The following is a 9,247-nucleotide window of genomic DNA, read 5'->3' as shown; positions in this document are numbered from 1 at the left end:
GATGAAATGTTGAGGGGCCCAATCTTGGGCAAGTCCTGTCCACATGGACAGCAACTGCTGCTGGGACTTCATGGGCATATCAAGCATGCCGAGTCCAGAAGACAGCATTTTCAGCAGTCTTTTGCATTGTCTGAGTCTTGCAGTGTTCTTTGAACCTTTGAGGGTGATAATGATGTCCCATTTAGGACTGAGCACTCAACAGTCATTTACTCTAATCACCTTTACATGTATGAGTCGGCCACCCGCTACTAAAGAAGCTACTTTGACCAAGGCCAAGAGCCTTGTCTATTGGTATAATTGTGAATATTTAGAAAGCAGTTTGATGTGATGATCATTTAGCAAAGCAACAGGAATAGATTCCTCTCCAGTGCCTGTAACCTCCCCCACCAGGAGCTTTTAACCGGGGTTATAGTATCAGATACAAAATCCTCCTGTTGAGCAAGCTCTAAGTTCATTCAGAAGCCATTTGATTACCTCCATAACCATCATGCCACTAATGCATCGATGGTTAAATCTTGCTTTGCATGTTGCTATTTTAGCACACCAGGGCCACAGCTGGATAAGACTGTTGACCACTTTTCTTCCCCATCAGCCTGCCTACTACCTTTAGCACTGTATAAACTTGGGAGGTTGAGGGGAGGGGAGTGGGGTTGTTCCAGCTTGGATTCTCTATGTCCTACAGTTAAAGCAATACCTTAATTTTAAAAAATCATTTAAAAATTAACATCCAAATTAAGATGAAATATATACATGAAGGACTAAGAGGAAAACTATGCTCATCTACCCATCAGACCCTGGCCTCTGAGGCAATAATTGTTGAATCTAGCTGCTGTGTCTGCCATTTATAGCCAGAATTCTAATTAATGTGTCTACCACACAGATTTGATTTGTTGGGTTAGACATCATTTCTTAACTTTTTGTCACAGTAAATGAGGGCTTGTTATTTCATTTACATGCTTTCCTCATTGTTGTTCTGTGTCTGGTGGGAGCTTGGGCCTTGTCAGGTACTCTTCCGGGAAGCTCGGGCTGTCGGAGCACCAAACCAGAAGTGTATGCTCCTTCACTGCAAGGTTGGTTTCATGGGGCCAGAGAAGCCCAGGGCTCCAACACCGAGCCAGGTGGCAAGGAGGGCCCTGCCTGACTCTGGAAAGTCAGTGGCTGCTCAGTGAGCAGCCAGTAACAGAGGCTTGGAGCTCCAAAACTGGGAGGCAGTGGCAGGAGCCCAATTTGTTTCGGGTGGACAGAATGGCTGCTTCAAGAACATTTAGCCACTCACCTTTGAAGATGGGCACTGTGGTGGACAGAGAGGTTCGAGAAAGATGGTGGCAGCCATCCACCCTGACGCGCCTGTGAATGGCAGAGGCTAGGCTGGCAGTGCTACCTGTGTTACAGCTCTCGGTTAAGGCACCATGCTGATGGCAGAGGATGTGGGAAAATGCCTGTGCTTGGTCAGAGTTCATATCTGGAAGGCCAGCTGGGTGGGTGCTGTGGTGGTCAGCAGCTTGCAGCAGTTGAGTGAGCTTCAGTGGCTGCCTGGCCGATGGTGAACAGTTGGGGAGGGGTGGCTTTTCCCTCCCCAGAATAAATGATAAGTCTTAGACAATCCTTGGTGAAATAGATGGTGGTGGCCAGCTTTGTTTCATGTAAAAAGGGGACTTGTAAACCTTGGGCAGTGGGAGGGGTTTTGGGGTGAACGTGTTTGATTCACTGGGAATAGGGGTGTCAGGGATCTTCACTTCCACGAAGCAGTGCAGTCCTATCAGAAGAAGGGAACACAGGACTTAATTATCCTATGGGGAGTGGGGTGGGGAAAGAACTCCAGGTACGGTCAGGTTGGAAAAGGCCATTGGCCGAAGCTAAGGTACCAAGGCTTCTCATTAGCACAGGCGGAGGGAGGGAGGTGCTTCCAGGAACCCTCTGGCACACATTGAATGGGTTTCTTTTTTAATTTTTTTATTATTAATTACACTTTATTCACTTTGTATCTCCCCCATAAGCCCCTCCCTCCTTCCCTGCCAGTCCCACCTTCCCTCCCTCTTCTCCACTCATGCCCCTCCCCAAGTCCACTGATAGGGGAGGTCCTCCTCTCCTTCCTTCTGATCCTAGTCTATCAGATCTCATCAGGAGTGGCTGCATTGTCTTCCTCTGTGGCCTGGTAAGGCTACTCCCCCCTCAGGGGGAAGTGATCAAAGAGCAGGCCAATCAGTTCATGTCAGAGACAGTCCCTGTTCCCATTACTATGGAACCCATGTGGACACTGAACTGCTATGGGCTATATCTGTGCAGGGGTTCTAGGTTATCTCCATGAATTGTCCTTGGTTGGAGTATCAGTCTCAGAAAAGACCTCTGTGCCCAAATTTTTTGGTTCTGTTGCTCCTCTTTAGGAGCTCCTGTCCTCTCCAGGTCTTACTATTTCCCACTTCTTTCCTAAGATTCCCTGAACTCTGCCCAAAGGTTGGCCATAAGTCTCAGCATCTGCTTTGATACCCTGCAGGATAGAGCCTTTCAGAGGCCCTCTGTGATAGGCTCCTGTCCTGTTCCCTGTTTTCTCCTGATGTCCATCCTCTTTGCCTTTCTGAATGGGGATTGAGCATTTTAGACAGCATCCTCCTTCTTGATTAGTTTCTTTAGGTGTACAGATTTTAGTAGGTTTATCCTACATTACATGTCTAATATCTACTTATGAATGAGTATATACCCTGTGTGTCTTTCTGCTTCTGGGATACCTCACTCAGGATGATCTTTTCCAGTTCCCATCATTTACCTGCAAATTTCATGATTTCCTTTTTTTTTTTTTTTCTGAGTAATATTCCATTGTGTAGACGTACCATAATTTCTGTATCCATTCTTCAACTGAAGGGCATCTGGGCTGTTTCTAGCTTCTAGTTATTACAAATAAAGCTGCTACAAACATGGTTGAGCAAATGTCTTTATTGGGTACTTGAGCATCTTTTGGATATATGCCTAGGAGTGGTACAGCTGGGTCTTGAGGTTACACTATTCCTGTTTGTCTGAGAAAGCGCCAGATTGCTTTCCAGAGTGGTTGTACAAGTTTACATTCCCACCAGCAATGGAGGAGGGTTCCCCTTTCTCCACCACCTCTCCAGCATGTGTTGTCACTTGAGCTTTTGATCTTAGCCACTGAATGGGTTTCTAATCTGGGAAAGAATTGGGCCTGAAATTTCCCTGAGGGCTATGTGACACTCCTTAGAGGATCTGGGGTTTCCCCAGATCAGGCAGAAAGGAAGGAACCCAGCTGGCGAAAGAAGTTGGTCATTTCATCACCAAGACCAGGTGCTATCCAGTAATGCCAGACTTCGACCTTAAAGAAGTATCTAACACTTCATGGTCACAATACCTAAAGACTAATATCCATTTTTTCAGTCAGTTATTAATGCTCTGGCAGTGTCATTGTGGAAACACCGTGTAGCGCACATCAGCACACATCATGTCTCCTGCTGTGCAACCATCTTGGGGTTGATACTTGTTTCTTTCCACATGTCATCTTTTTCTAATGCTCCAGGTCTCTGTCATCCATATGTACCAGAACTTTCCAAGTTCACCGACAAATTAAACACATACTCATTTTTCACAGTATTTTTTCTGGAGCCTGTTCTTCCACTAGAGTCTGGATGGACCACTCTGTGTTTGAATGCCACTCATAGTTTCCTTTGGTACTAACCTGGCTCGAATGGTTGATGGATTTTTGGCCTTTGTTGTTTGTTGGCTTTTTTATATGTGCATTGGAGCTTTTTAGCAGCTTCATATTAAGTGGTGTGAAGAAAATACAATTTTGAAGATTTGGGTATCTGAAAATGTCTTTTTTTTTTTTTTTACACTCACATTTCTTTGATAGTTTGGGATTTCACTTTGAGTATATTTTCCTCCACCATTCTGTAATAACCATTGCCTTTTATTCTACTTTACATACATGCTGAGGGAAAGAATGATGTCATTCTGATTCACAAATCTTTGTGAGTGATCTATTTTTTTCTCTTCTTTAGAAGCTTATTTTGGTCCTCTTCATTTCTGATATTTTCAGGGAGCCCTGTAAATGCTGAAAGGCGTGAAACTTTTCCTCAGCCATTATAGAAACTGTGGCCATCACTCTTTTTGCAAAAGACAAGTTAGTAAGAGCAAAGCACATTGGTCAGGTTTGATGAAGAATGGCCAGCTAGACAGAAATGCAATGGGTAGAACAAGGTGATGGGGGGATGCTGAGCAAGGCCTGTCTGCCCATGTGTATCTTGGCTTCTCTGTGCAGCATCCTTTTCTCTGGGAAGGGATGGGACCCTTTCCAATGATAGCCTTCAAGAAACAAGAGATAAAGATGAAAATGACATTTCTGTGTTTTATAGTTTACTTTGAGGGAGACAGAGAATCACTTCTCTGACCTGCCTTAGAAAAAACGATTTTGGTTTCTGTGACTCCCTTTAGGAGTGGGTAGAGGTTCAGCACAGGTTAGGGGCATCAGGCTTCTGAACGTACCCGTACTTTGAGGTAATGTGTACCGACCCCCAGCAGTTCTGCACTATTAGTCTTCTGTCAGTTACTGTCATTGACCACATCAGTCTAGAAACCCGTGTTCTTTAGTTTCAGGGAAGTAATTTTTTTTCAACTTTTGTTTGTTATTTGTGTATGTGTGGGTAGGGCGTGTGGGTAGGGTGCGGGGGGAGTGTGTGAGTGTGGGCACCCATCAAACAATGTGTATGGAGATCAGACTGGTAACTGGGTTCTCTCTTCCCTGGGTTTCAGAGATTGCAATTAGCCATCTAGCTTGCATGCCAAGCACTTTCTACCCACCGAGCCATCCTGGCTGAGTTCTAGGGAATCTTGTTATGAGAAATTATGTCATTTATAATCGCCTCCGTGCTTTCTCTTTGCAGAGCTCCTGTTAGTCACACACGTGCCACAGGTCCCCTGGCTTTCCTGCCTTGCTGTGTGTTCTGTCCATTTCCTTATATATTTGGCTCCTCTGATTTCTTCTCTTTATTTCCCAATGTGGACATTATTGCAGCAGCAGAAAAAAAAATTGGGAATTTTGCTTAGATCTCTGAGTTATGAACCAGTTTCTGTGTTTGTGCCTGCTTTCGTAGCTCCCATATTGGAAACATCCCTCAAGTGTCTGTCACCCTCGGCTGTCGGCTTGGATTCATAAGGAGACATTAAAAGGAGATTGAAATCTGTGTGTGGCTTGGGAGGGAAGTAGGGAGTGTGCCCACTGCTCCAGCTGCCAGGGCATTATTTGCTTGGTTAATGCTAGCGGTGTTTGTGTGTGTGTGCGTGCGTGCGTGTATGTGTGTGTGTGTGTGTGTGTGTGTGTGTGTGTGTGTGTGTGTGTGTTATTTTGGCTATTGAGATTGAGTCTTGCATTTTCTGCCTGGAGACTGGGACTGAAGTCTGGTTGCTCAATTGTATTTGTTTCTTTTTTTGTTGTTATTTCAAACCATAGTTAAAACCAAACTAGGGTCTAACTCTTCATGCTGTGGATTGTCATTTAATCTCCTTATTTCTACTTCTTATCCTGTCTCAACATCAAGTGTAGTGACACTGAGGCTAAAGAGATCTCTGGACTCTGCATGAAGGATGCGAGTGGTTTTTTACTTAGGTTGATTTATGTGGTGGGAAAGTCAGTTAGGTGGGTCTAATCAAGCTGGGTCTGGGTCTGTCCTGGGATACCCACCCCTCCTCCCACCGCTCTCTTTGACAGCCTGTGTTCCATGATATGGATTTATGGGGAGAAGGATTTTAAGGAGCCTTATTTCTTTTCAGTATTATTCCCTTAGCAGCCTGGCTACTCCCTCCTCCTTGCTGAATTGGAACCAGCCTTGCATCTCTCCTCTGTCAATATTTCTTCAATATTTGTTCTTGCGGGCTAAGAGCCAGGCCTTCAGCTGTCACTTGATGAGGGATAGGATACAAGCCTGCTGCCCCTCAAAGTTCTCATCAGTGTGCCTCTCTTAAAGTAGCCAAGTTTCTGTTCATGTTCAAACCAGCTATGGGCCTCGAGGCAAAGCACTCAAATGGTCTGGGTTTCAGCATCTCTCTTCTAAAATAAAAAAACAAAGGGTATGCCCTTCCTCCATCCCCTCTCCACACACACGTTAAAAAACCTGTAAACTGCAAAGCTCATGCTTGCTTGTTAATCTCTTAATCGAAGACTGAAATGAGAGTGGACATGTGAGAATGATGTGGAGGAAACAAATGTGGGCTAAGAATTGAGTGCACGATGAACAGAACCAAGAAATGGAAAAACCCTCTTTTACGAATGGATGAAGAGTTACCCTCTCTCCCAGCCCAGCTGCCCCAGTGAGGAGTGTCACCATAAGATGAGGCTGTTGGGAACAGCTTTCCATTTGTCTGTATCCTCATTCCTTTCCTGTCAGAGCAGCCTTGGCTTTTGGTTTCACCACTGCCATCACCCTTGGATAGCCCAAGTAAGGAAGAAGCTGTCTGTCCTGCTCTTTGGCCTCACTTTGAGATTGATTTTAAAATCTTCCTACTTAATTGCAAATTTGTGTTCAAGCAGTATAAATCTACAGCCTCCTATACTGTCTGTTAGACTATATTACTCGTATAAATCTAGGACCCCAGCAGAGAGAAGTAAAACTGAAATGTTAAATGCAGTCATAATTTTGAGGGACAAATTGTAACTTGCTAGCATCAGTGGCATTGCAAAGGCTGAGTCTTCACTGTAGAACACTGTGAGGGTGTCAAGCAGAGAGTGAGGAAGTGCCTTGTAGAACAATAATGTTTCAGACAGATGTAGGGAGCTGCGATAATCATTGCCCATCTGTCTGAACCTTGCTTTGCTTGTCTGTACATTGAGTAATTGAGAGATATTCAGTTTACGCTATAGCAGGAAAAGCTTGCCATGGCCCATCTCTTCCACCAAATGCAGCTGAAGCCTCCGGATACAAAACAGCAACGATTAGATACCCAATCATCTGAAAACCTCATGCGTCATTGAAATAGGCAACCAGTGGCAGGATACACTTGAGGAGGGACCCCAAATGCTACCATCCCTGCTTAAGTGAGCTACACATTGTCTGCTCAGTGCCTGAAAATCTGCCTTGGAAATCAGCTTCCACTAGACAGTATTCACGGAAAAAATATGTAAATTTTGCCTGGAGCAAACACCCTTGAACTCTACTGCTAATATTTCATTACAAATTAGTTCATCTGAAGAGACTTGAATCCTGTGAACGAGGCCATATTGGGGCTCTACTTTATCCATTTTGTGGTGCGATCCCTGAATATAATCCTGTTTATGCTTCTAGCTGAGAAATAGAATAAGATTTAAAAATCTTAGTTGTAATGGTGCTCAGTTATTAGTGATGTAACGCTGTCAAAGTAGGGCATTTCCTGATGAAATGAGAGTCCTGTTTTCTGCATTTATGAAATAAAAATACAACTCTATACTTTTGATATTCTAGCACAGGACATTGTGGATTTTACATGATAAAGGAATTCTGGAGATTGAGCTTTAATATTTTAGGAAAGAATGAAAATATCCCTGAAATTAAAAACAATATTTATTTACTTCATTCTGGTTTGTGTGTGTGTGTGTGTGTGAGTGTGTGTAGATCAGAGGGCCTCCCATGTGGATCTTGGGTATCAAACTCAGGTCATTAGGTTTGGAACCAAGCATCCTTACACAGTGAACAATCTCATCAGTTTCTAAAATATTCTTTATAATAAGCTATAGCAATATTTTCCATCTTTGTAACTCCAAATGTTTTTATCTCCTCATTTCATTAAGATAACAATATTAGTAAATGGAAAGTCTTGTCTTGTGTGAGAAAATGTTAAGGTGGCTCTTATTTCTTATTTGACTCATTCAATAGAAATTTGTTTGATTATTCATGTTTTTTTTAAAAGCAAAAGAGGGCTGCTCAAAAATTCAAATAATGTACCACACCAAGAAAGTGAAAGAAGAGAAATCATATGAACACACCAGTCTGTTCCAAAAATAATCATTTGACAGAAATCCAGTACCCACTCATGGTAATAACAAACTATAGCAAATCAACTGACCAAACAAACAAAATATTTGAGGAAACCAGGGCTAGTGTAACACTTCAACTGAAGGAAAGCCATGCACAAACAACCTAAAGTGCGAGGTAGGATTGCAGGCTGCCCCCCCCCCCCCCACCTCCCCAGGAGAGCACTGCGGCACCGTGAGTAAGGACACACATGCTCAATGTATTTTTTTTTTTTTCAGGGCAGGTTCGGCGCAGATTCCCCTGGAGCTGGACGTCCAGGCGGTTGTGAGCTGCTGGAAGTGGGTGTGCGGGGCTGAGAGCGGGGCTTGAATCCTGTGGATGAGCGTCACATCTGTACAACAGAGCTGGGCGTTACTGGAGAGGAAACCCTGAAAATGAAAAGTAGAGCATTGTCATGGTGGTTGTGATCGGTGAAAGTTATCTGGAGCCTCCGAAACCTAGGACTGTTGTGTGGCCTTGGGGTTGTCTTTTGCTCTGTAGACATAGCACTATCTACATTTAAACAATTATACCCATAAGCCCATGACTGCTTAGGTCTATCCAAACTTTCTTTCTAGGACTCTTTTGGCCCAAGGATGCTTGCCTGTATTATCAGTGTTCATAAGGCCTGACTCAAGGATAGTAGAGATTACATGTTCAACCTGAGACATGGACACCAGCAGAGATGGCCTAATGGTTCTCAGGACATGTCTGATATAGATAATTCCTTCCACTTTATGTTTTCTGTTACAGAAATATTGAATGTTTCCTTGGGTTTCCTGCATATTGCTTTTTGTTCTCCCTCTCCAGAATCTTAACTTTATTGTTTTAAAGGTATATTTTCAACTCAGAAGCTTTGCCCATTTGGAACATCTTACATGAGAATAAACTTCAAATCTTTCCTCCCTCTTTGCTCATATGCTGGCTTCAGAATACTTCCTTGTTATGAGCTTTTATAAAACCAAAGGAGGCTTTATAGAAACCAGTTACAATATGCTTCACAGCAGGATAATCATCTTTAATGTGTCCCGTGTGTAGATTTCTTCTGTGTCAGAGGGATGCTGACGTCACTAAGGGTGTAGGGCTGTCAGGACAGAGCCTGTGAAAGCACACTAGTAGCACCATTTTCTTTTCTGGAAGACAACTATGTTACAAGTGGGTCTGTTCTGCTTCCTGAGCAAAGACAACAGAGACCAGGTTACACAAACTTCTTGGGAATTCCCAGGATGCCACACTTTAGGGGTTTTGGTTTTGTTTGTGTT

This window comes from Psammomys obesus, unplaced genomic scaffold (genome assembly GCF_907164565.1).
Source record: "Psammomys obesus unplaced genomic scaffold, mPsaObe1.curated_primary_1811, whole genome shotgun sequence".
Taxonomy (NCBI): domain Eukaryota; kingdom Metazoa; phylum Chordata; class Mammalia; order Rodentia; family Muridae; genus Psammomys; species Psammomys obesus.
The sequence above is the reverse complement of the archived record's forward strand: the minus strand, read 5'-3'. Positions refer to the sequence as shown.